Source organism: Schistocerca nitens, chromosome 1, assembly GCF_023898315.1.
Source record: "Schistocerca nitens isolate TAMUIC-IGC-003100 chromosome 1, iqSchNite1.1, whole genome shotgun sequence".
NCBI classification, from domain to species: Eukaryota; Metazoa; Arthropoda; class Insecta; order Orthoptera; family Acrididae; genus Schistocerca; species Schistocerca nitens.
In genome coordinates this window covers 481,654,328-481,678,908 of record NC_064614.1, presented here as the reverse complement: position 1 = coordinate 481,678,908, position 24,581 = coordinate 481,654,328, and the positions used below count along the sequence as shown (strand labels likewise).

General features: G+C 44.1%; 1 protein-coding gene and 1 pseudogene across 4 annotated transcripts in view; one reads left to right on the top strand and one right to left on the bottom strand.

Annotated features, from left to right (window-relative positions):
* LOC126252329 (E3 ubiquitin-protein ligase RNF19A-like) overlaps nt 1-24,581 on the bottom strand; it is a 419,730-nt gene that overhangs the window by 317,912 nt on the left and 77,237 nt on the right. The window contains exon 1 of one of the 4 annotated variants that reach the window (XM_049953243.1): nt 10,667-10,686. The exons of the other annotated variants lie outside the window; for them this stretch is intronic. The gene's annotated coding sequence lies outside the window, so the exon portion shown is untranslated. Of the gene's footprint in view, nt 1-10,666; nt 10,687-24,581 lie in introns of those variants that run through there. 4 annotated transcript variants of the gene reach the window in all.
* On the top strand, nt 8,871-8,988 carry LOC126206363 (5S ribosomal RNA; annotated as a pseudogene).

The following is a 24,581-nucleotide window of genomic DNA, read 5'->3' as shown; positions in this document are numbered from 1 at the left end:
ACGAGCGGACGATGCGAGCGGAGCAGCAACTTCAAGTCCTCTCGGTTGGAGCGAACGCTGCGAATATTCCAGTTAATAAGTGCCATCGGAAGAAAAGGAAGATGAGAGAAGGGGTCACCTCGAAGGCCGCTGAGGGCCTGGCTTCGAGCGTGCACTGCCGCCGCTATCAGTAGGCGGACAGTCATCGTCCATTGGTTCTATAGGTTCATCGGCCATCTTGGGAAGATGGCCGGGAGGGGGAGCTTCCTCCGCCGGTGAACGGCCAGATGTTCGGCTACCAGCGGTGCGGCCAGGCGAAAGGGATGACGGCCTGGGGCGGCAACCGCAGGGTGGCGCAGGAGAAGAAATGCGCCGTGGCGGAGAAGGAGAACTGTGCTTCCTATTAGCCTTCTTGGATGGTCGTTTGGTGGAAGTACCGGACGAAGGCTGGGAGGTCGAGGTACGTAGGAAGTCTGCACGGGATGGTTCCTTCTTGAAGGCCCGTGCATCTGACTTCTGGGTCTTCGTCTTAGCAGAAGCTGATGAAGGGGCTGGTGTCTGTGGGGTGATGGGACGAAGAGGAGACGTCGACCGCGCGATCTTAGCACTGGCCGAACGGACGACCGTGGTGCTGAAGGTCAGATCGCATGTCTGGGTTGCCACCTCCCGGGTAGTCCGAGGAGAGGCGAGGACAGTGCTGTATTTCCCCGCTGGGAGCAGCGTGGGCTTCCTACTAGCTAATAGCTTGCGAGCAGCCGAGGTGGACACTTTCTCTTTGACTCGAATTTCCTGGAGACAGCGTTCTTCCTTATAGACAGGACAGTCGCGGGAGGATGCGGCATGGTCACCCTGACAGTTCACACAACGAGGAGACGGAGGTGGACAGTCACCCTCATGGGCATCCCTGCCACAAGTGACACATTTAGCCGCATTGGAACAAGACTGTCGAGTGTGATTGAAACGCTGACACTGGTAGCAGCGCGTAGGTGTCGGGACATAGGGGCGAACAGAAATAACCTCGTAGCCCGCCTTGATGCGCGATGGCAGCTTAACACTATCGAAGGTTAAGAAAAGTGTCCGGGTCGGTACAAGGTCATTGTTGACCTTTTTCATGACCCGATGGACAGCCGTCACGCCCTGCTCAGCGAGGAAAGATTGAATCTCCTCGTCAGTCAAACCGTCGAGGGATCTAGTGTAGACCACACCACGAGACGAATTCAAAGTTCGGTGAGCCTCCACCCGGACAGGGAATGTGTACAGGAGTGTGGCCCGAAGCAGTTTTTGTGCCTGAAAGGCGCTCTCAGTTTCTAGTAATAAGGTACCGTTACGCAACCTGGTACAAGATTTGACAGATCCGGCTATGGCATCTACGCCCTTCTGGATAACGAAAGGGTTGACAGAGGAAAAATCCTTTCCGTCCTCAGATCGAGAAACTACGAGGAACTGTGGGGCAGGCGGTAGTATTTTTGTCACAGTTGGCTGGTCACGTTTCCGTTTGTGGGTCGACGTCGAAAGCGATGGAGGAGAATCCATTGCGGAGGAATCCCCCATGATTGCCAGCGTCTCCGATGGCGCGCTCCTTCCTTGTGGGGACCCTCTCAGAGGGCACTCCCGCCTTAGGTGAATGTTTACACCTCAGGTCACACCTCCCGAGAAACAGACGGAGGGACCAATCGGCATGGTCAGAAGGTATCAGCTCAGGCAATCACCCCTCCCCGGGCCTGGCCTTTACCAGGGGGTACGCGCGTGCCTTACATGTCTACCCAGGGCGGGGACTTACGCGTTACCCCGTCACCGGCTACGCGTGCGAACGCGTGGGTCGGCCTTCAGACACGCACAGGGAGGAAGGAAGAAGAGGAAAAAGAAGAGAGAGGGAGAAAGAGGACAGACTGTCTCAAACGCCGAGGCGGAGACCAGAGAAGGCAAGGAGAAGAAGGCAATGAGAAAGCAAGGAGAAGGAGGCAAGGAGAAGGCAAGGAGAAGAAGGCAAGGAGAAGGCAAGGAGAAGTCAAGGGAAAAAGTAAGGAAGACAGTGAAGTGGAGAAGAGCAAAGAAAGGAACCAACAAAAGGAAGGAAGAAACGAGAAGGAAAAACCAAAAAGACCACGATTATAGGTCGTGAAACCGTCCGTCTCCGGACGCAGGCGCTAACTACCCCCGTGAGGGGGATGGACTCCTTTTAGTCGCCTCTTACGACAGGCAGGAATACCTCGGGCCTATTCTAATCCCCGGACCCGCAGGGGGGAGGTTCAATGTGGGCACCATTTGTCACACAAAATGGCTCTGAGCACTATGGGACTTAACTTCTGAGGTCATCAGTCCCCTAGAACTTAGAATTACTTAAACCTAACTAACCTAAGGACATCACACACATCCATGCCCGGGGCAGGATTCGAACCTGCGACCGTAGCGGTCGCGCGGTTCCGGACTGAAGCGCCTAGAACCGCTCGGCCACTGCGGCCGGCTATTTGTCACACGGCACACATCAAGTCTATAGCCGAGTTCTTCCCAAACGTTGATAAGTGTGTCTTCAGTGATTGTAGCCAACAGCTGCTTCAATCCGGTTTCTTAATTCAGGGAGGTCTGCTAGTAGCGGAGGCACGTACACACAATCCTTGATGAAGCCACAAAGCAAAAAATCGCATGAAGTTAGGTCGGGTGAAGGTGGAGGCCATGCAAAGCAAGCCCTGTCATTGGCCCCCTTGCGGCCTATCCAGCGCTTGGGTACAATGAAGTTCAACCAATCGCGTACTTCGCTCTGCCAGTGCTCTCATTGAACATTTATAAAGTTCTTGGTAAAACTGTTTCAGTTGCTCTTTCATTTGAGATATCATTTATACTTGTAAGTTTAATGTAATAAATATTATAAAGCGTTAAAACCCCGATATTCATTTATAAACACGCTGTATATTTCTCATCATTCCTGCAGAGACATTATTGATACTCGCATGTACCTCCACCGGCCCATCTGATATCAAATTTACAGGACATGCTAGGACGCTGCCGAAATTGAATGGCCATAATATATAAACTGTTATTAAAATTACGTTGTTACGGGAACAAGTCTATCGACGTCCGGTATGTTAACACTATTTTGATACGGGCGGTATCTGTGGTCTTAGTGCATAGCTTGAGACCTTCGCTCTAAATGTAGCCAACAATTAAAATCTTTTGGCATCTATTAGCTGTGTATGCATTAAAATGTGAGGTGATCCCTCAGAAGGAAACGAGAGTACCGACGTCCCTGTATTTTCTAGTGAAGTACACAGAAGGCGGTTGTCATTTGTGGACGTTGTAACCCAAGCACATGCAATGCGACATCTTAATGCAGTGCAAGTTGCAGGGGGCTGTCTGTTTTATCCAAAGAGGATGGACTTCCCGTCGTGTTACTGCAGATGGCACTGCCACTCCACGTGTCATCCAGTGGTTGTGGACACGCTACACTGTAGCGGCTACAGGGCGACGGTCAATACCCAAGGCGAGCCATACAAGGTCGCCGATGCATTAAAACCCCACGTGAAGACCAATATATTGCTGTCTCTGCACTGCGGCGTCGTACGGATACCACCAGAGCAGTGCAAGACGATCTCGAAAGGACCAGTGGGGCCGCTGTGGCCGATCAGACTAAGGAACACGTTACGAGAAAGGACCTTACGACCCAGATGTCCTGTTCTAGTACCCCCTTCGTCACGACATCATCTTGCAGCTCGCCTCCAGTTCTGTCGTTCCCGTGTCAACTGGCATCTTCGTCACTGGTGAAACGTGTTAGTCGCAGGCGAGTCCAGATATCCTCTGATGCACGGTGATGGCCGTGCTCGTGTGAAGAGATCCGTGGTGAGCGGTACCTGTCAAATGTTATCCAGGAAATCGACAGATTTCCAAGGTTCTGTGATGCTGTGGGGAAGTTTCAGTGTTGACAGACATACTGATGTTGTCGTCGTCCAAGGTCGCCATACCGCCAGGCAGCACATCGAACAGTTCCTGTTTGATTATGTAATGGTTGCTGCGTACCGTGGTGGCCATGGATTCCTTCTCATACACGAGAATGCCAGGGCCCATATGGCGGGCGTCACCAGCGATGTCTTGCGAATCCTAAATACTGAAGTAATGGAATGGCCGGTAGTGAGACCAGACCTGAAACCTCATCGTGTTTAAGTGGGAAACTCTTGACAGAAGTGTTCGTGGTAGTCCTGTTCCATCAGACTCTCGAATAACTCTCATGCCCTCTAATCGAAGAATAGGGACGAATACCATAGGGGGACATCCGCAGACTTATACGAAGCATGCTACGTAGGTATCAGGCTGCGACGAACGCCAACGGAGGGCAACAAGGGAGATAAACTTCAATGTGGGAACACACGAGACAATACTGATCCTACGACTTCTCTTAGAAGGTAGGTTACGGAAAGTCCTACCTAAATTGACAGCATTTGTAGACCAGTGTTGACTGAAATCTTGGAAATTGTGAAGGTAGCAGGGGTGAAATACAGGGAGCGACAAGTTATTTTCAACTTGTACAGGAACCAGACGGCAGTAATAAGAATCGTGGGGCATGAAAGAGAGGCAGTGGTTGAAAAGGGAGTGAGGAAGGGCTGTAGCCTATCCACGTTGTTATTCAATCTGTACATTGGACAATCAGTAATGGAAAAGAAAAATTTGGAGTTGGAATTGAAATTCTGGAAGAAGAAATAAAAACTCTGAGGTTGGCAGGTGACATTGTAATTCTGCCAGAGACAGCAAAGTATTTGAAGGAGCACTTTACCGAAATAGGCACTATCTTGGAATGTGGCTATAAGATGAACATCAACAAAAGCAAAACAAGGATAACGGGATATAGTTCGAATGAAATGAAATGTCGTGTGGCTAGGGACTCCCGTCGGGTAGACCGGTCGCCTGGTGCAAGTATTTTTAATTGACTCCACTTCGGCAACTTGCGTGTCCATGGGGATGAGATGATTATGAAGACAACACAACACCCAGTCCCTGAGCGGAGAAAATCTCCGACCCAACCGGAAATCGAACCCGGGCCTCTTTGCATGGCATTCCGCCGCGCTGACCACTCAGCTATCGAGGCGGACTGTAGTCGAATTAAATCAGGCGATGTTAAGGGACTCAGATTAGGCAACGAGACAGAGGGGTAAGTGAGTTTTGCTATTTGGGCAGCAAAATAACAGACGACGGCCAAAGTAGAGAGGATATAAAATGTAGACTGGCAATGGTACGAAAGGTGTTTCTCAAAAACAGAAATTTGTTAAACTCGGCATAGATTTAAGTATCAGGAAGCTTTTTCAGGAAGTATTTGTATGGAGTGTAGCCACTTATGCAAGTGAAACATGGATGACAAAGTTCAGACAAGAAGAAAATAGAAGCTTCCTAAGTGAGGCGCTACAGGTTAGTGCCGAAGATTAGATGGGTCGATCACGTAACTAATGAGGAGGTACAGAATAAAATTGGAGAGACAGTACATTTGTGAGATAACTTGACCGAAAGAAGGAATCGGTTGACAAGACACATTCTGAGACGAAGGCATCACCAATTTAGTATTGGTGGGCAGCGCGGAGGGTAAAAATCGTAGAGGGAGACCAAGAGGTGAATACAGTAAGCAGATTCAGAGCTATACAGGTTGCAGCAGTTATTTGAAGGTGAAGAGGCTCACAGACGATAGAGTAGCGTGGAGAAATGCATCAAATCAGTCTTCGAACTGAAGACCACAACAACAACAACAACAACAACAACAACAACAACGTATTCGGACCAGCAGTAGCTGTAGGGAGCGTGGCTCTGTGCTGGCGGCCACGGAGCAGCTGGTGGGGTCACGTTGCAGCGGCGGGCACGTGCAGATAGCGCGTGCGGCGCGGCGCCCCCGCCTCATCGACCAGCGGGCGCGACCGGGCCCGCCAGCGCCCCGTCGCACGTCGCCTGCGCTGGCTTCCTCCAGGGATCACCCACATTCGAGATGCCTGTCCCCACGCGCCTTACTCCTGCCAACGACAATATGGCGGCAACGTGGGATTGCTTAGGCGCGGCGCAGGAAGGCTCTGAAGTTAAGCTTAATAACAACACTTCTTTTTCCGCAATCCCCCTTTCAGGAAATATACTTAGTTCAGCGTGTAAGGACAATCCCTGAGTGCGATTCTGGACGGTTGTAAAATACTCATATACCGCTGCGAAACCCTCTACAGACGAAAAAAATTAAAAAAAAAACAATAATTGGAGTCGCGAATTTCATCAGATGTAAGAACAGGTGTGTTTCAGACAGGGTAACAAATCTGGTAATTAAGGCAGACTTACACAGATTTATACTTTCAGGCATCTTACTTTTCTCATTGCCCAGGCACGTAAGTAGGCTGTTACACTGTAGCCGGCCGTGGTGGACGAGCGGTTCTAGGAGCTGCAGTCTGGAACCGCGCGACCGCTACGGCCGCAGGTTCGAATCCTGCCGCAGGCATGGATGTGTGTGATGTCCTTGGGTTAGTTAGGTTTAAGTAGTTCTAAGTTCTAGGGGACTGATGACCTGAGAAGTCTAGGCGCTGCAGTCTGGAACCGCGCGACCGCTACGGTCGCAGGTTCGAATCCTGCCGCAGGCACGGATGTGTGTGATGTCCTTGGGTTAGTTAGGTTTAAGTAGTTCTAAGTTCTAGGGGACTGATGACCTGAGAAGTTAAGTCCCATAGTGCTCAGAGCCATTTGAACCATTTTGTAACACTGTACTGATGACAGATGATTTCTTTCAACTTCCTGGTTGATTAAGGCTGGGGACATACGAGTGGAATGTTTTCACACAACAGTACACGCAATGCGGCCAGTGCTAAATTCGCTGGAACGGCATTACGGTAGTTCCCAGGTTTTTTTTCTTTAACTCACTGGGGCAATTTGGCACCGGAGATTTAAAACAGTACATGTTCTTAAATCGCAACGTAACTATAATTTGCCACTGTGCCGGTACCTATGAACGTGACAACGGAGGACCAACGACGTGCGATGGGCAGGGCCGTGGGGCGAGGTTTCGTGTGTGTGTGTGTGTGTGTGTGTGTGTGTGTGTGTGTGGTACACCGACGAAAAACAGTTTCGTTCTGATATTGCGATCGGTACATATCGGTAATCTCTGCGTCGACTGCCTTGCTTACTTGGTATAATAAGTACGAAAATCAATCAATCCAGTGGTGCCTGATGTCTAACTGTTCAGGAAGCTGGAACTGTATGTGATCCCGGCAGCCCAGGAGTATTTTCATCGCCACTCATCGCTAGATGCTCTATTAATTGATGTTGGACACACGTACACGTTCACCAGATGCTATAATGCATAACTGTTTGAAAGTTGCGGCTGGCAGCAGTTGAAAACATGACGTCATAGTCATGTGGAGTACGGTCTTGTGCCAACACGTAAAGAGCAGAACTAGGAAGAAAAGTGACACTGCTACAGGGGCCTAAGCACCTATTGTTTACGAGTGTATTACATTTTTGGTTTTATTGTTTAGATTCTGAGAAGTTATAGAATGTTTTAAAAACTTAAATTTCACGTAAATTTCACGTAAATTTCAGAGTAGTATTTTGTAAAAAATATTTCTGAAAGTTTTATTACAAGTTTTCAAAAACTTCTGATTTTCCTGGCTGGGGTGGGGTGGCGGGGCAGGGGGTGTGTGTGTTATGGTTGAAGAGATACGTTATGGCACCTGAAATGCTAGAAAATAACCACTTACTGTGGCGACGGGCCGAGTCCTATGCCTGCGCGGCGGGCTGTGGAAAGGAATGTGCACACACAAAAATCGACTCGTCTGCTACGCCTAAAAAAAAAAACTGTTTTAAGTATATGAAGCAAAGCTACATAGTTTCCATAGTTAATTTCTCGGTAAAATTTTTACTTTTCACATAAAAAAATAACGATTCTGAATTTGTGTTGCGTTCTCCGCTATACAGTCACTCTCATTACGTTTTGAGGATACTACACTATGAGATCAAAAGTGTCCGGCCATCTGGCTGAAAATGACTTCCAAGTTCTTGGCGCCCTCCATCGGTAATACTGGAATCCAATATGGTGTTGGCCCACCCTTAGCCTTGATGACAGCTTCCACTCTCGCAGGCATACTTTCAAACAGGTGCTGGAAGGTTTCTTGCGGAATGGCAGTCCATTCTTCACGGAGTGCTGCGCTGAAGAGACGTATCGATGTCGGTCGGGGAGGCCTGGCACGAAGTCGGCGTTCCGAAACATTCCAAAGGTGTTAGATAGGATTCAGGTCAGGACTCTGTGCAGGCCAGTCCATTACAGGGATGTTATTGTCGTGTAACCACTCCGCCACAGGCCGTGCATTATGAACAGGTGCTCGATAGTGTTGAAAGATGCAATCGCCATCCCCCAATTGCTCTTCAACAGTGGGAAGCAAGGAGGTGTTTAAAACATGAATGTAGGCATGTACTGTGATAGTGCCATACAAAACACGAGGTGCAAGCCCCCTCCATGAAAAACACGACCACACCATAACACCATCGCCTCCGAATTTTACTGTTGGCACTATACACGCTGCCGCATGGCGATCATCGGGCATTCGCCATACCCGCACCCTGCCATCGAATCTCCACATTGCGTACAGTGATTCGTCACTCCACACAACGTTTTTCCACTGTTCAATCGTCCAATGTTTACTATCCTTACACCAAGTGAGGAGCACAACGTTTTTCCACTGTTCAATCGTCCAATGTTTACGCCCCTTACACCAAGTGAAGCGTCGTTTGGCATTTACCGGCGTGATGTGTGGCTTATGAACAGCCTCTCGACCATCAAATCCAAGTTTTTTCACCTCCCGCCTAACTGTCATAGTAATTGCAGTGGATCCTGATGCAGTTTGGAATTCCTGTGTGATAGTCTGGGTAGATGTCTGCCTATTACACATTACGGCAACGGCCTTGCCGCAGTGGATACACCGGTTCCCGTCAGATCACCGAAGTTAAGCGCTGTCGGGCGTGGCCGGCACTTGGATGGGTGACCGTCCGGGCCGCCAAGCGCTGTTCCGTTTTCGGGGTGCACTCAGCCTCTTGATGCCAACTGAGGAGCTACTCGACCGAATAGTAGCGGCTTCGGTCAAAGAAAACCATCATGACAGGGAGAGCGGTGTGCTGACCACACGCCCCTCCTATACGCATCCTCATCTGAGGAGGACACGGCGGTTGGATGGTCCCGATGGGCCACTTGTGGCCTGAAGACGGAGTGCTATTACACATTACGCCCCTCTTCAGCAGTCGGTGGTCTCTGTCAGTCAACAGACGAGGTCGGCCTGTACGCTTTTGTGCTGTACGTGTCCCTTCACGTTTCCACTTCACTATCACATCGGAAACAGTGGACCTAGGGATGTTTAGGAGTGTGGATATCTAGCGTATGGACGTACGATACAAGTGACATCCAATCACCTGACCACGTTCGAAGTCCGTGAGTTCCACGGAGCGCTCCATTCTGCTCTCTCACGAAGTCTATTGACTACTGAGGTCGCTCATATGAAGTACCTGGCAGTAGGTGGCAGCACAATGCACCTAATATGAAAAACTTATATTTTTTGGGGGTGTCCGGATACTTTTGATCACGTAGTGTATTAGATAAAAATTTATTCTTTCTCATCTTATAGTCTCACATTGTAGCTTGATAATAAGCTGGAACTTGTTTCGTCACTGATCATAGTTATTATGGTACTTCGAATAAGTAACCGACTGCACGTACTTCGAAAAGTTTGCAGTGAAAAATGTAATCGCTGACTAAATTTGGAGCATTTTGGGCCATACATTGCTATGTAGCTGCAAGAAGATCCATAACTCTTTCCAGTCTCTAGTAAGTCGGTGATGTATACTAGCAATGGACAGAATGTCTTTAATGTAGCAACCTGATTCTCCCAATACGCAGAGTTGTGTCTCATTTTTCTCTTTCGAATGTGTGATATGAAGCAAGTCGTGGTCACACTTGCACTAAGTGATATGTTTATTTTAAAATTTGAGACGCACAATCACAGATACTGCGGCAAAGTTAGCTATATACTTTAAGCAGCATTTTTTCTTGTTATCTCTAACCGTTTCATTCATAAAACACACAGTTAACTGTAATCGTTAACAAAGTTCACAAAAAATTCAAGTAACGGCGTTGTAATAACTATTTATATTGCAACAAAATTACAACAGAACTTCAAGAAACTTTAACACAGTGATAAATTTCTTAGAATGAACGCATAAGATGAGAGGATGTGCATCAATGGTATCGGTTATATTGGGAGAACGAATGTTCATGACGGTGATGGAAGTGTATCTGCTACAGATGTAGTCCGCAGCGAACAGGTTGGCTAAAAAAATCGTAAGAATACGCGTTTCAAATATCGGACAGCTTTCTGCAGATTTTTGGGAACGTAGTTCGTTCCTTTCTAGATTGTTTTCAACGGACTACTTGAATTCGTCCGAGCCGACAGCGCCCTTCAACCCGCCCTCCCCCTTTCGTCCAAAATCTATTTACGTTCATGTATTGTTATAATAACTGAAACCAGAAATTCCATGCACAATTAAATCTTAAAATATGAACGCATTCGTGTACTATTAAATGATTGAACATGCACAATTTAAAGGAAAAACATGCAATGTCAGAATTCAATTTTTTGTTGTGATGCATTTTATTTTAAAATAATGTAGAACAACCAGTTTTTCCAAATTCTCTAACGACCTTGGGTAGCTCTGTATGTTGAGCCGCTGAGCTAGCATTCGCTGGATTCTCGAACCGAGGCGGTTTGAATCCGTCCGCCGGCAACCCTGAAAATGATTTTCAGTGGTTTCTCATTTGTTTGTTCCCTTACTATAAACATTTATCATAAAATTCGGAGAGCATTCCGGAATACTCCTCCATTCTGAAGCCTGCTCTCCAGTGAACTGCTTCTGAGCTCCGTTGGAACGGAACGATCTGCAGAGTACATCAATAAACGTAATACTGCTTTCAAAGAGGTTGAGGGCAGAACTATTCATAGATAGATAACGTTTCGTGGAGTCGACAATTACTGATATCGATTTTGCAGCTAATTATATTCTCTCGCCTTGATAACGGCCTCAATCCAGTAAGAAAGACGGTTCAAGCTTATTCAGTTATGCCATATCCATTTTAAGCCTTCAGTGTTGATTAGATACCGTAGAGCTATCAAATTGCAGAGATCCCGAGTGCTAGGTTTGAGCCACTGTTCCAAAGACTCAGAATTTTTTTTATGGGATTGTGATCGGGTGATTTAGTGGGAAATAGGTTAGCTGAGTGTTCGTCGAATTACCAACGTATGTGTTGAGGACTGCGAACACAGCTTTTATCTTTGAAGACGGGAGTGTCCATAGCATATTCATGATTAAAGTGGAGAAGAAAGTTTAATACTTGCATCACAGAGGGTGCTGAAATAAACTCCCACGTCCATGTTCAGGTAACCCGAATGAGTGGGCCCAAGTCACGGTATAAGCAACACCCCTCACCACGCTGTTCCGAACTACGCCCTCCACACGCTGCCGGTTAAGTCTCATTGGGCCGTTGGTGCACTCGACGCCTTTCATCATTCGAAAAGAGGGAAACTGCGACTCCTCGAATCACACTACACGTCTCCAGTCAGCTTCTGTCCATCTTCTGTGTTGCTTGGCTCACTGAAGATATGCAGCCGCATGTGCCGCTGTGAGCAATAGCTACCTACATGGCCCCAAACGTCCATTGCACGCATTTCCCTTTGCAAAATTGGCTTGGAATCTGATTGAAATGGACCTGCATTCACTGACAGTAGCAAGTCCTCTCTGATTTATAACCGATTGTGATTGACAAAGCGTGACGACTCGTCTCCGGCCCTGTCGCTTAGGATCTTTTTCCTGCCACTGTTCTTACATGATGTTGCATGGCTGCCAATGGTACACCATTGCTTGTAGACCAGTTGGACACTTCATGTTGATGCATGAACAAACTGGGCGACTCCATTCATGTTGTGGTCAACAGCACGCCCTATCTGCCATGCTGCCCCGTCTCACGTTTACCTTCTTACAGCACCGATTCCTTGCAACCAAGTGGAGGAAACACATTTCACTGCTATATCTTACTTCGGCGTTGGTTGGTCAAATGATCGCCGGTTCCAGTTCTACACCATGTACAGAGTCACAAGTGGGACCAGAGTGCTCTTTGAAAGAGTGACTAAATACAAGAGGGCGATCAAAAAGTTGCCGTTCGAAGGCCGCACAGTCCAGAATTGATGTGCCAATAAGATAAAATCGCCGTGAGTATTGAGGTAACCATCCCACCGACGCACCAGGTGGGAGATACCTGTTGAGTAAACACAGTTTTCTGCTGCGTGAAGAAATCAGAAACTACCTGCTGCACATCCTCTTCAGACAGAAACCGTCGACCAACAAGGTCTTTTATAAGGAACCGGAGGCGTGATATAACCAAGTAGCGAGGTCAGGACTATAGGACGGGTGCTCGAGCGTCTCCCACTTGGGTTGGCGTAACTTCTGCTTTACGACATTTGCGATAAGGAGACGTCTTTAGTGTCTAATCGCGACGAGAATGGACTTTGCGCATAATTCCAAACTATGGTTTTCGACAGACATGCTGCCCCACACATTCTTCATTCTCCGATGAATGTCTACCGGCGTTTGTCCTTCGGCAACCAAGAAAAGAATAACTGTACGCTGGTCTTGTACCGACGCATTGGGTAATAAATGTCGCCAGAGTTTACGTTTCCGCATTTACCGCACACACATCGGAAAGAGACGAAGGCCACACCAATTCATATATGTCGATGTTTATAAACCCGCATCGGAGTCGCGATACGTTGCATATACGCTGCGGCAACGACATCAAATGGAAACTTTCTGTTTGCCTCCTTACATATTGTCCGACGAGGCTATAATTGTTGGCGGTGAACATGGCTTACCTGAAATTTGTAGTCCTTTTAATGACAATTATGCAAAACTTAAATATAGTGAGAGTTAAATGTGGTTCACTATTCCAAACAGTTTATTTCCACGAAATTCACCAAAGCTGAAAGAAATTTGGCTTTCAAAACTAATTACAAAATTTGTGTAGGCACTGTTTGATTTATGTGAGAAAAACATTACAAGACGGTTTCACCCTCGCACAAAGCTACTTCTCATTAAGTAATGTCGAATAAAAAAATGTGAAGCAGCAGCAAGTGATGACGTGCTGGTATAGAATAACGAATGCGCGCTGACTCGAAGGCTGGGTGCTGATGCGACCCAGATCGAACCTGGGCGTCGAATTAATCTGTTGAGCTTGTACACTCACCGGTATATAGTTTCTAGATAGTTCAAAACATGTGTAGATAAAAATTCTAAGTCAAGATCGCATATTTTATTTATGACCGGTTTCGGCACTTTGCCGAGCCATCCTCAGATTCATCTAAAATGCTGTCACATCACGACATCACACGTCGCCGTATTCTTAGAGCTAAATCGCCCGAAAATGAAAAATCGTAGTTTTTTTTTAATTGAGAACGTTAATCACTAGTTAAATACTGTTGCAGTGCCCGTAAGGCAACACATATGTACAAACTATCAACAGCAATGATAGCTGCATCGTCCATGACTGTATGTGAACGAGCTATCACTTCTAACGTTCATAACAGGATCTTCCTTGTCCTGTTATGAATATTACAAGTGATACATTTACATCCACTCATGGGCGATGCAGCTTCATTGCTGTCAATTGTTCGTACACACGTGTAGAAATATGGGTGGGCACTGTAACACGACTTGATTAGTGATTAACGTTGTCAATTTACATAACCAACCACGATTTTTCATTTCTGGGCGACTTAGCTCTAAGAATACGACGACGTGTACTGATTCTCACACAATGAACAGCATTTTAGACTAATCTGAGGATTGCTTGACGACAAGCCGAAACAGGTAATCAATAAAGAAAATTCGCGATCTTGACATAGAATTTTTATCCACACATTTTTTTAAAAATCGGCAGATCGTGTATCTCCCCATTGACAATGTCAATAATTCAGACGGTTTGCCCCACTACTCTTGATAAAAGCCGGATGTGGTTGAACGTAAGTTACCATACAACGAAGTTTACGCCATGCACAGATAGATGGTGCACAAACTTTCTGCTTTAGAGTAAATGATGCCTCTTGCGACGAAATTCAGCATTCGGCCACAGAACAAAAAGAAGAAAAAAAAGAGGGAAAGAAGGTGGCGGGCGGGAGAGAGGAGACCTTTTCCACTTCATCAATGGGATGTGCCATTTTGTTTTGGCTCCGCCAGTTACTGCGTCGTGACGCGGGGATTTCTATTTGTACATCATGACGTATCTACGAATAGCCAAAAGTAACGTAACTTTTTTTTTTCAAGGTAATATCTACAACTTTACGGCTATCCATCGTACACGCCGGCACGTGAGTACGAACACGTCGAAAACCAAGGAAGGCTGTACATCTCACCTGCCAAAAGACAATTTGAACTGTCAACAAGTCGAGGCCCCATCGTACTGGTCCCAAATCGTATCAGGATGGTTTGAGAACTCTGAGTGGAGGTGATGTGTGGAATCCTCCTTCGCTTAACCTCAGCCCAATTGAACGTAACTGGGATGCCTTCAAGCGAACTGCTGCGCCATCAACCCAGTTCCGAACAATGTCCGTGACCTGACTCGGCTAGAAGCTAGATGGCTCGCCAAATTCGAAACCTTGACCCCCATTCATACAATTGTCACCCGAATTAGTGGACAGGTCATTATCTTGTCAAATTCCTGGCCTCTTTTTTCGAATAAAAAACACATTAAATTAAAATGTGACCAACCGAAACTGCAATGTTTCAAAAACCAGTCAGCGACTATGCTCTCGCAGGTGACCATGTATCAGAGGGCAGAACTGTCCGTAGCTGAGAATGCGAGCAAAACGAATGCGGCAGCGAGTCAGATTGTGCATTATGACACGCACTAGATAGAATCAATAGTATGCTACGGCCTGTTGTCAAAACGGGGTTTTACCGACACGAAAAATGTTTCATTTCGTAATCTTTTTCGCAGTATTTGTGTAAAGTCAGCATGGTCGTCTCACCATAAATTTCCCCTTTCTCCCAAGTGTTATGCATAAAAATAAAATGAAGTGGGAGACCATAAAAGGCGAACAATGATACAGAACAACTATGAAAATGAAGTTTACTAGTAAGGAAACATTTTTCGGTCGGCCAGTAACAAAGAGCGGGAGTAGCCGAGGAGCGGAAGGAATCGAGGGTAAGATTTACATAGTAGATATTCTCCTCCAAGCGTGCTCCTCAACCAGGCCGTCAAGGTCCAAGGGCTGGAGGGGGGGAGGGGGGGATGTCGTCCGTGTCATCTGTCAGCTGATGCGCTATGGAGGGGCGTGTCGTCAGCAAACCTCTTTCTCGACCGTTTTCCCGAGTTTCCAGACCTTGGAGCCACCACTTCTCCATCAAGCAGCTCCTCAATTGGCATCGTGAGGCTGGGAGCACTCCGTACCAGTTCACCCAGTCAAATATTCATGGCAGTACCGGGAACTGAACGCAGGTCCTCTGCATAGCAACGATCTGCACTAACCACTTACCTACGGACGGGGGACAGGTATTCTCCCGAGCTGCTTACTGTACCTAGCTGTTATTCGAGTTAAAGTCTTTTTCTGTTTATGCACCACGACGGACGACAACCGCAGCAAAAAATCTTGTTTTAACTTGCATTAGCATGTTCCTTTACATTTCCAGGCACCCATTATATCACACACACACACACACACACACACACACACACACACACACACACACACACACACACACACACACACACTAGAAGACCGCTCGTGTTGCTACGTTCGTGGCAAGATTCCCTTGTTGCCCGTTCGTCTTGATCATCACTTTGAAGCCTACGCGATCCGGCGCCCACACCACCACTTACTTCGTTTAGTCTGTAAGGAGAGTCTTTTAGACTGCTTGGAAAACAAGTGTGGTATCACCGCTTGCTTTGCACAACGCTTATTGCTTCGGTCGGGAACCTCTTTTCAGCACTCTTTTGAACATAGGAAATTAGTGCGTGGAGCCAAGTGCGTAGCGGAGATAAAACTTAACCTGCAGTTCCGAAGAGCGAGCAGTCTTTCCAATCGTAAACGGCACAGTGAGGCTTGTGTACGTTGTTCCGTCTGTGAAAATGTCAAGCTTACACCGTGCGCGCCTTCACACTGTACAGAACGCCGCCCATCCTTTTAACTTACCTGGACCACACTGAGAGAAGACTAGTATTTTTCGGCCGCACGTTTTATACGAAAAAGTAGACGGTATGGACCAATGAGAGAATGGAATCACGTGGCAGGATTTTCATATTGAACCAATTCAGTTTATCATAATTTTACATAAACTGAATTTTATCAATTTTTTCCGATCGTGTGATAAGTGCTCACTCCTTGGGCCGCTTTGCTACTTGCTCTGGGCCCCATGCGGCCCGTGGGCGCCGTGTTGGACGCCCCAGCCTTACAAAATGGTTCAAATGGCTCTGAGCACTATGGGACTTGACATCCGAGGTCGTCAGTCCCCTCGAACTTAGAACTACTTAAACCTAACTAACCTAAGGATATCACACACATCCCAGCCCGAGGCAGCATTCGAACCTGCGACCCTAGCAGTCACGCGGTTCCGGACCGAAGTGCCTAGAACCGCTCGGCCACACCGCCCGGCCCAAATTTACAGCAACAAGGTTAGTCAGCATGGGGAGTTTTCCGCCGAAACGGCGTACACTTTACGAACGACATTCAATCACTCAATCGATATCATCGCTACACGAATCACTGGGATAACAAAGCTCATACGGAGATTTAACCAGTGGCGACATTCTATCATTCAAGCGATTTCATCGCTACACGAATCACTGGTGATGTATCAGAGCTAATACGGAGATTTACCCACTGACGGTAATGAGTGAAACATGGAGACTTATCCAATGACGTCATTGGATGTCATTGGAGATCTACCCAGTGTTCTAAGACAGTTTTTTTCCCTCGATATTCCGATAATCATGGCTGGTAATTAAGCAATGACCAAAGGAAGTGAATAATTAAACAATATTGGAAGATATAGATTGCTGAACAACTTAGTCATAAATGAACACAAGAATGCAATACACATCCACAAACTAGGCTATCAACTTAGAGGTTGCGTTACAAACTTAATCGAACTGTGTCTATATGTAATGTAAGGCGTATGCTTCGCCGGCGATGGGCGAGGCATGACAGAATCTCTGACCAGAGAGTAGTTTATTGTTGTTGCTTGTCGCGAGTCTGCGCTAGTCTGCGCGAGTCGACAGTAGTAGATAGATTCAGTCGGATACAGTAGTAGTCAGTCGACAGTAGTAGCGAGTGGACAGTAGTAGTCTGCGGGAGTCGGCATGCGTCGGCTGTGTGCTCTGCTCGCGACTCTGGTCAGGACTCTGGAGGATGAGTATTGTTGTAGAAGGTAAAGAAGCAGCCTTGCGCATAATTAATAATGTATGTTAATTGTAATTTAATTTGTTCAAAAAATGCCCCAATAATAATTTTTTTATAAAGTAACTCTTTTAAAGAAAAACATTCATTTCAATTTCCAAAGCATTATCTTTGCTTCCAAGAATAAAAAAAAAAATATACGCCAGTATTGCACGAAGCTGTGTCGAAGAATGTATAATTAAGAGCACATATAATTGCAGTTTTTATTGAGGTAAGAATTTTTGCTTTTTCATTCAGAATACAGGGCCGAAGGTCAGCGCTGCTGTCCTTATAAAATTCACCAGAGATTATTCTTTCTGTTAGGAGGTTACATTTCGTTCATGGTTCATTATTTAATTGATATTATTGTGAGTTTATGGTCAATTACCATTCCTTTTAATTCTGTGGGGAGTTTACATTTGGCTCGATTTTCCATTATCATTCTTAGATTTTTGCGGGGAGGTTACACTTGGCGACATCCGGCCAGGATCGTATTTCTTTGGGAATCTTCTGATAGGTAGTCATATATCTGCTCTTATTTACTTAAATGTAATTAGCATTTGGCGCAACACATTTACTAATTTGTCACTCTTTCTTCCACAGATCATCGGCAATTTGTTGCTCTTTGTTATAATTGTTTGTTGCATTTTGCATTGTGTTTGTTTCATTTGTGAATAATTTTGATTTGTAAAAAAATGCCGCGAAAAACTGTTAACAGTACATCGCGATGTACAATGAGTGAAATAGCCGACTCAAATAACTTGACCGATGGTACTTGCGACACTCAGTGTCTTAATGACAGTCCTCTATTTACAGACAATCAGAGTGTGCGGATTATTAATAATGATTTTGATCATAATGATGAACAAATAAATTCAATTGTGTCCTCTGTTAATTTAACGACAATTGATGACGCGGGACGTTCTGTTGCAATGAGCGCTGCCCAGCTTGACACACCCGGTTTGCAGGATTTACGTGACGAACAAACAAATTTTTCTAACGAAAATGAACAGTGTACTCAAAATACGACAGATTTATTTGATTCCGAGGCAGTGACTAACAGTGCACATCTGATTAGCAAACATTTTCAAGAATCACAGAATAACCAAAAGGTTACACAAAACGTGACAATTGCAGATACGCCATCAGACAGCACAGAGAATAGAGTAGGTAATATTGGCTTGGATCAAATTATGGCAATATTGCTACAATATAGTGAAAAATTCAAACAACTTAATGAAAGTTACGACAAACTTATTGAATCGTGCAAACAACTCAATGAAAAATATGACAGGTCGATTAAAACAATTAATGAAAGTTGCAAACTGACGAACGAAAAACACGACAACCTTAACGAACAGAACAAACAAGTTAGTGAACAGATTACAGCTGTTACCATGCAACGTCACGACACGAAAGAAGAATCATGTGAAGAAAGTAAGGCTCATGCTAGGAAAAGTAGTGAAGAAAATAGATCTGTTGCACAAGAATTAATTAATACACATGTAGCCACAACAGAATCACATAGCGATGAAATTAATGCAGTCGCTGAACAATGTTCTGAAAATGCGACACAGTTACACGACGAGTTTAATTTAAAATCACCAGAACTTTCACACACTGTGGATACGGAAGTCGATAAGAAATGTGAACAACAGAACAGGCAAGTTGACGAACGTATTAAAGTGACAGAAATGAAAAATGTTTCAGTCACTAACACGTCACAGCATACGGCACATTCCGAACATTTGTTATACTCACACAGACAGTATAACTTAAGCAATTTACAGAGACTACGCGACTTAAAATCCGAAAAGCTACACGAGTTAAAATCCGAAAGACACAGACAAACAGATTCTTATGTAATCGTGAACCTGTTCACACATTCAGTGACGAGAACGTTGATTATAAGCAATTTGTATCTGTAAAAAAATCTAGGGTATTTGAAAATGACAGAGGACAGGTACACGCTTTGAACTGGATACGTCGATTTATTTTTGTACTTTCACCGCCATTACCTGTAATGCAGAAACTACAATTAGCAGGGATACAGCAATTTATTTTTGAATTTTCACCGGCATTGCCTGTAACGCAAAAGCTAAAATGTATTTGCAGCGCGTAACAGACCTGAGGGGATTCATTACGCTTTAATGAATATGTGCTGTAGCGTGCACAGGGCCCCGAGCCGTAGTAGTGCTGTTTCATCTTTAGTTTTCTGCACTACTGCCTTCTCTTCTACTATCCTTTATATCTATCAAAACAGCTCTTTAACTATTGCTCTACCTAGTATTAAGAAAAGTGTAAAGAAAACCCGATATGACAAATTTTACCGAAAGTGACAGTTCTCTTTAGACACTCCCGAAATGACAACTATCGCCGTAACATTAATAACAGATAAAATTGTAATCATCAGTATGTGCAAAATTTTCAGCAGTCGCAAACACATTTTGGTAACAATAGACGTTTTTCCCAACAACAGCAACAACACCAACCGGTTAGCATACCTAACCAACAATGTAATGTACAAGGTCAACCAAGCTTTAATGTTTCGCCGTGTGCACATATAGCGTCAGCTCCAACAAATAGTAACGCACAGCAACAAGGAAACCAGTACGTACAGAAGACACTACTTCAATTCCTATCGCAATGCGCCGTATAGAAATGACTATCACGACAGACGTAAAAATAATGAGCACAATTTTCAGCGTACATTTAATAACAGTCTATCTTATCAGCAGCAAGAACATCCGCCACAACAAATAATCATGAATGAACCAGACAGTAGGTATCATGCAGAACGTAAGACGTCAGGAAGAAATAACAGAACAGTACAAATAGTGGAAATGCCACAGCATCCTCCCGAAAATAATAACACGTCAGATAGAATTTGACCAGATACAGTACAGGTTGCATATTCCAGTAACGCAAGCAATACTTTTGACACGCAGAATCTTGTTCACGAAAACGTTATTTGAAACATGCTTTGTTGAATGCACCACTTTTATCGCACCCAGATCTTACCAGAAATTTTTCCATTGCCACCGACAGTTCTAACACCGCTTTAGGCGTACACATTTTTCAGGAAATTTAAGAAGATGGCACTACAGTAATTAAATACATAGCCTTTGCGAGTCGCGTTCTGTCACCTGCTGAACGCAATTATTCTGTTACTGAACTTGAAACATTATGTGTTGTATGGGCTTTTACCAGATTTAGGCATTTTCTTTATGGAAGACACACTACAGTTTACACAGATCATACAGCGATACAATTTTTACTTTCGGCAAAATTTACACACGACAGATTAAGTAGATGGAAACTTTATTTGCAGGAATTTAATTTTACAATTGTTCACATTCCCGGCACACAAAATATTGTAGCAGACGCACTATCCCGTTCTCTCAGCAACAATCAGCAAGACATCGCAACCAACTTCTGCAAAGCAAATTTCAGCGTCATGTACATTCAACAAGTTGCATTTGAAAATTTCATTTCGTCGTCATTACAAGACATAGCACAAGAGCAGAATAAAGACAACGTATGGAAAGAGATTAAACACCTTTGACAAGATAGTAATAATGTTACCATTAGAAACCATTACACTGTACGCAATGACATTCTGTTTCGCCGCTCTCATCCTGACAGCAAAAATTGGTTATTATGCATTCCTGACGAACTTGTTAACAAATTAATCTGGTATACTCATTTAAGTTATGCACATTACGGAGCTAGAAAATGTTTTCTTATACTGAGACAGAACTGTTATTTTACCAACATGGAGAAACGTATTCGACGAGTTTTAGCGTCATGTAAAATCTGCCAGAAACCTACATCAGATACGACTTCACATATTCCTCCATTACATCCCATTGTACCTGTTAAATTAAGACACATGGCCGCTGTAGACATTTTTGGTCCGATTCCCAGAACTAATAGAGGTTTTTGCTACATCTTTGTCGCTGTTGAACTCACTTCAAAATTTGTTACCTTCACTCCGTTACGCAAAGCTACTGCTAAAACTGTTTCGAAAGCATTTGTAAAACATTTTCTATTTCATGTAGGGCATGTGTTGAAAGCAATTTCCGACAATGGATCACAGTTTCGATCTGCTACATGGACACGAATGTTACGAGCTAGAAACATTTCTCCGGTCTATATATCCAGGTACCATGCTTCTTCAAACCCTTGTGAACGATTAATGAAAGAAATTGGTAAACTGTGTAGAATTTACTGCCATAAAAAACATATTGATTGGGACACACACATACTCTCATTCCAAGATGTAATTAATTCCATACCGAATGAATCTACTATGCTATCTCCGTCTGTTATACTGAAAAATGTTGAACCACATAACAAAATTAAAGAATTAGTAACATTTCCTACATCTCGTCGACTACGACACCATGAAATAATTGACATTGCGCTGAACAACATCAAACGTGCCGCAGAGCGCCGGAGAAGACAGCAAAAACAGGTTTGTATATGCCGTGACTTTCACATTGGACAGAAGATATTAGTACGTACACACTATTTATCCAACAAAGGAAAGAGCAGATGCAGTAAATTTGAGATTCTATACGCAGGTCCATATCGAATTCGCAGCATTCCTCACACCAATGTAGTACACGTCGAAACTTTGAGAACCAGAAAAACCAAAGGGAACCACCACGTGTCGAACGTCAAACCTTTTATTGAATGAAGATACTTTATGATTTATCACACTGTAATGCCATTTCCTAATTTTTTATGACCGCTTATGCAATTATATTCACATGAACACCTACTGATGATTATCGTAATTTTTTTTTCTTGGCAAGTGCCCGGCAAGGTAAGGTTAGCAGGTCGCTTTTCTTGTCGTTATACATCAGACCGTGCATATTTTTTCCAGATGAACTTACACATTTTATGACCACTTATGCAATTATATTTATGTGACTACTTACTAATGATTGTCGTATTTTTTCTTGGCAAGTGCCCGGCAAGGTAAGGTTAGCAGGTCGCTTTTGTTGTCGTTACACATCAGACCGTGCATATTTTCCATTTTTTATGTATGTATGATTGTTTTCCTGTTTTGTTTGTATGCACTATGAAATATTTAAGATATAACAAACACCAGTTGACTTTAACATTTTGCCTTATGATAGCTAAACATCGTGACTATTTTACATTTTTTTTTGCTGCTACATTGTGATACACTGTGTACATTTTTGCTTCTGAACACTGTCGATGTTTTTGACATATTACTTTTTCTGTCATGCTATGCTGTATGCTCAATTATGTTACTATAAACCAGTTTTTATCTAATGAGTATATGAATTAAATGCAAGACATTATCTTTGTTCATCATTTTCAGGAAGAAATAACGTGTAAACGAAATAAATTAAACAGAAATGGGAATTTCACCTTCGGAATGAACGAAAGAGGATGCAATACCTCGTGATGAAGAGTAAATGGATCAGAATTAACAAGCATTAACAAGAATATACTATACACATCGTATGATAGCAGTCTTAACTAATTTTTTCTTTCAGAATACGAGGCGATTGATGCAGGCTGTCAGACAGAACTATACATCTTAATTTTAGTGATGAAATATGCTAGAAATAAGGAATAGTTGTATAATGAATAAGGAAGTGACTTTTTTGCAGATGATAATGAATGGTGATGAATAATGAAGAATGTGCTACTATGGATAATGAAGTTTTTCTTTACAGGCTATGATAATAATGGAGTTATGGTGATATGGATAATGAAGTTTTTCTTTGCAGATGAAAATAATGATGAAGTTTATATATTTGCTGTTAGTTAAAAGATGCTATGTAGTTATTTAAGTATTTGTTGCAGTTCGTTTTGACAGTATGTCTTATATCGCATGGTATGATGACTGATGGTTTTGGAAAGGACAGCTAGAGAACATATATATATTTTTTTATACACATTTCACTACCTGTTAATTCGAAGTTCACTACTTTTCAGCATAATATGCGTTTCTTCTTTCAGTTTCATAATCCATTTTGTATATTTTGCAGGAGAAATTATTCATGAAATTAATGTGGTATAAGCAGTTGTTTATTAAACCTATGTCGTTTATGAATGTGATCACATATACTCTACTCGTTTCATAACCTTGCTACAGCTGACTCATGACGAATGACGTTACACATCTTCATTTGCAGCAATAACTCAAAAGCAAACAAAGGAATTACCAGTCCCAAATAATGCTACTAGTTTAAGAGAGTTCTGAGTAATACTGATCAGCTATGCATAATACAGAGTGTTTCAAAAATGACCGGTATATTTGAAACGGTAATAAAAACTAAACGAGCAGCGATAGAAATACACCGTTTGTTGCAATATGCTTGGGACAACAGTACATCTTCAGGCAGACAAACTTTCGAAATTACAGTAGTTACAATTGTCAACAACAGATGGCGCTGCTGTCTGGGAAACTCTATAGTACGATATTTTCCACATATCCACCATGCGTAGCAATAATATGGCGTAGTCTCTGAATGAAATTACCCGAAACCTTCGACAACGTGTCTGGCGGAATGGCTTCACATGCAGATGAGATGTATTGCTTCAGCTGTTCAATTGTTTCTGGATTCTGGCGGTACACCTGGTCTTTCAAGTGTCCCCACAGAAAGAAGTCACAGGGGTTCATGTCTGGCGAATAGGGAGGCCAATCCACGCCGCCTCCTGTATGTTTCGTATAGCCCAAAGCAATCACACGATCATCGAAATATTCATTCAGGAAATTAAAGACGTCGGCCGTGCGATGTGGCCGGGCACCATCTTGCATAAACCACGAGGTGTTCGCAGTGTCGTCTAAGGCAGTTTGTACCGCCACAAATTCACGAAGAATGTCCAGATAGCGTGATGCAGTAATCGTTTCGGATCTGAAAAATGGGCCAATGATTCCTTTGGAAGAAATGGCGGCCCAGACCAGTACTTTTTGAGGATGCAGAGACGATGGGACTGCAACATGGGGCTTTTCGGTTCCCCATATGCGCCAGTTCTGTTTATTGACGAAGCCGTCCAGGTAAAAATAAGCTTCGTCAGTAAACCAAATGCTGCCCACATGCATATCGCCGTCATCAATCCTGTGCACTATATCGTTAGCGAATGTCTCTC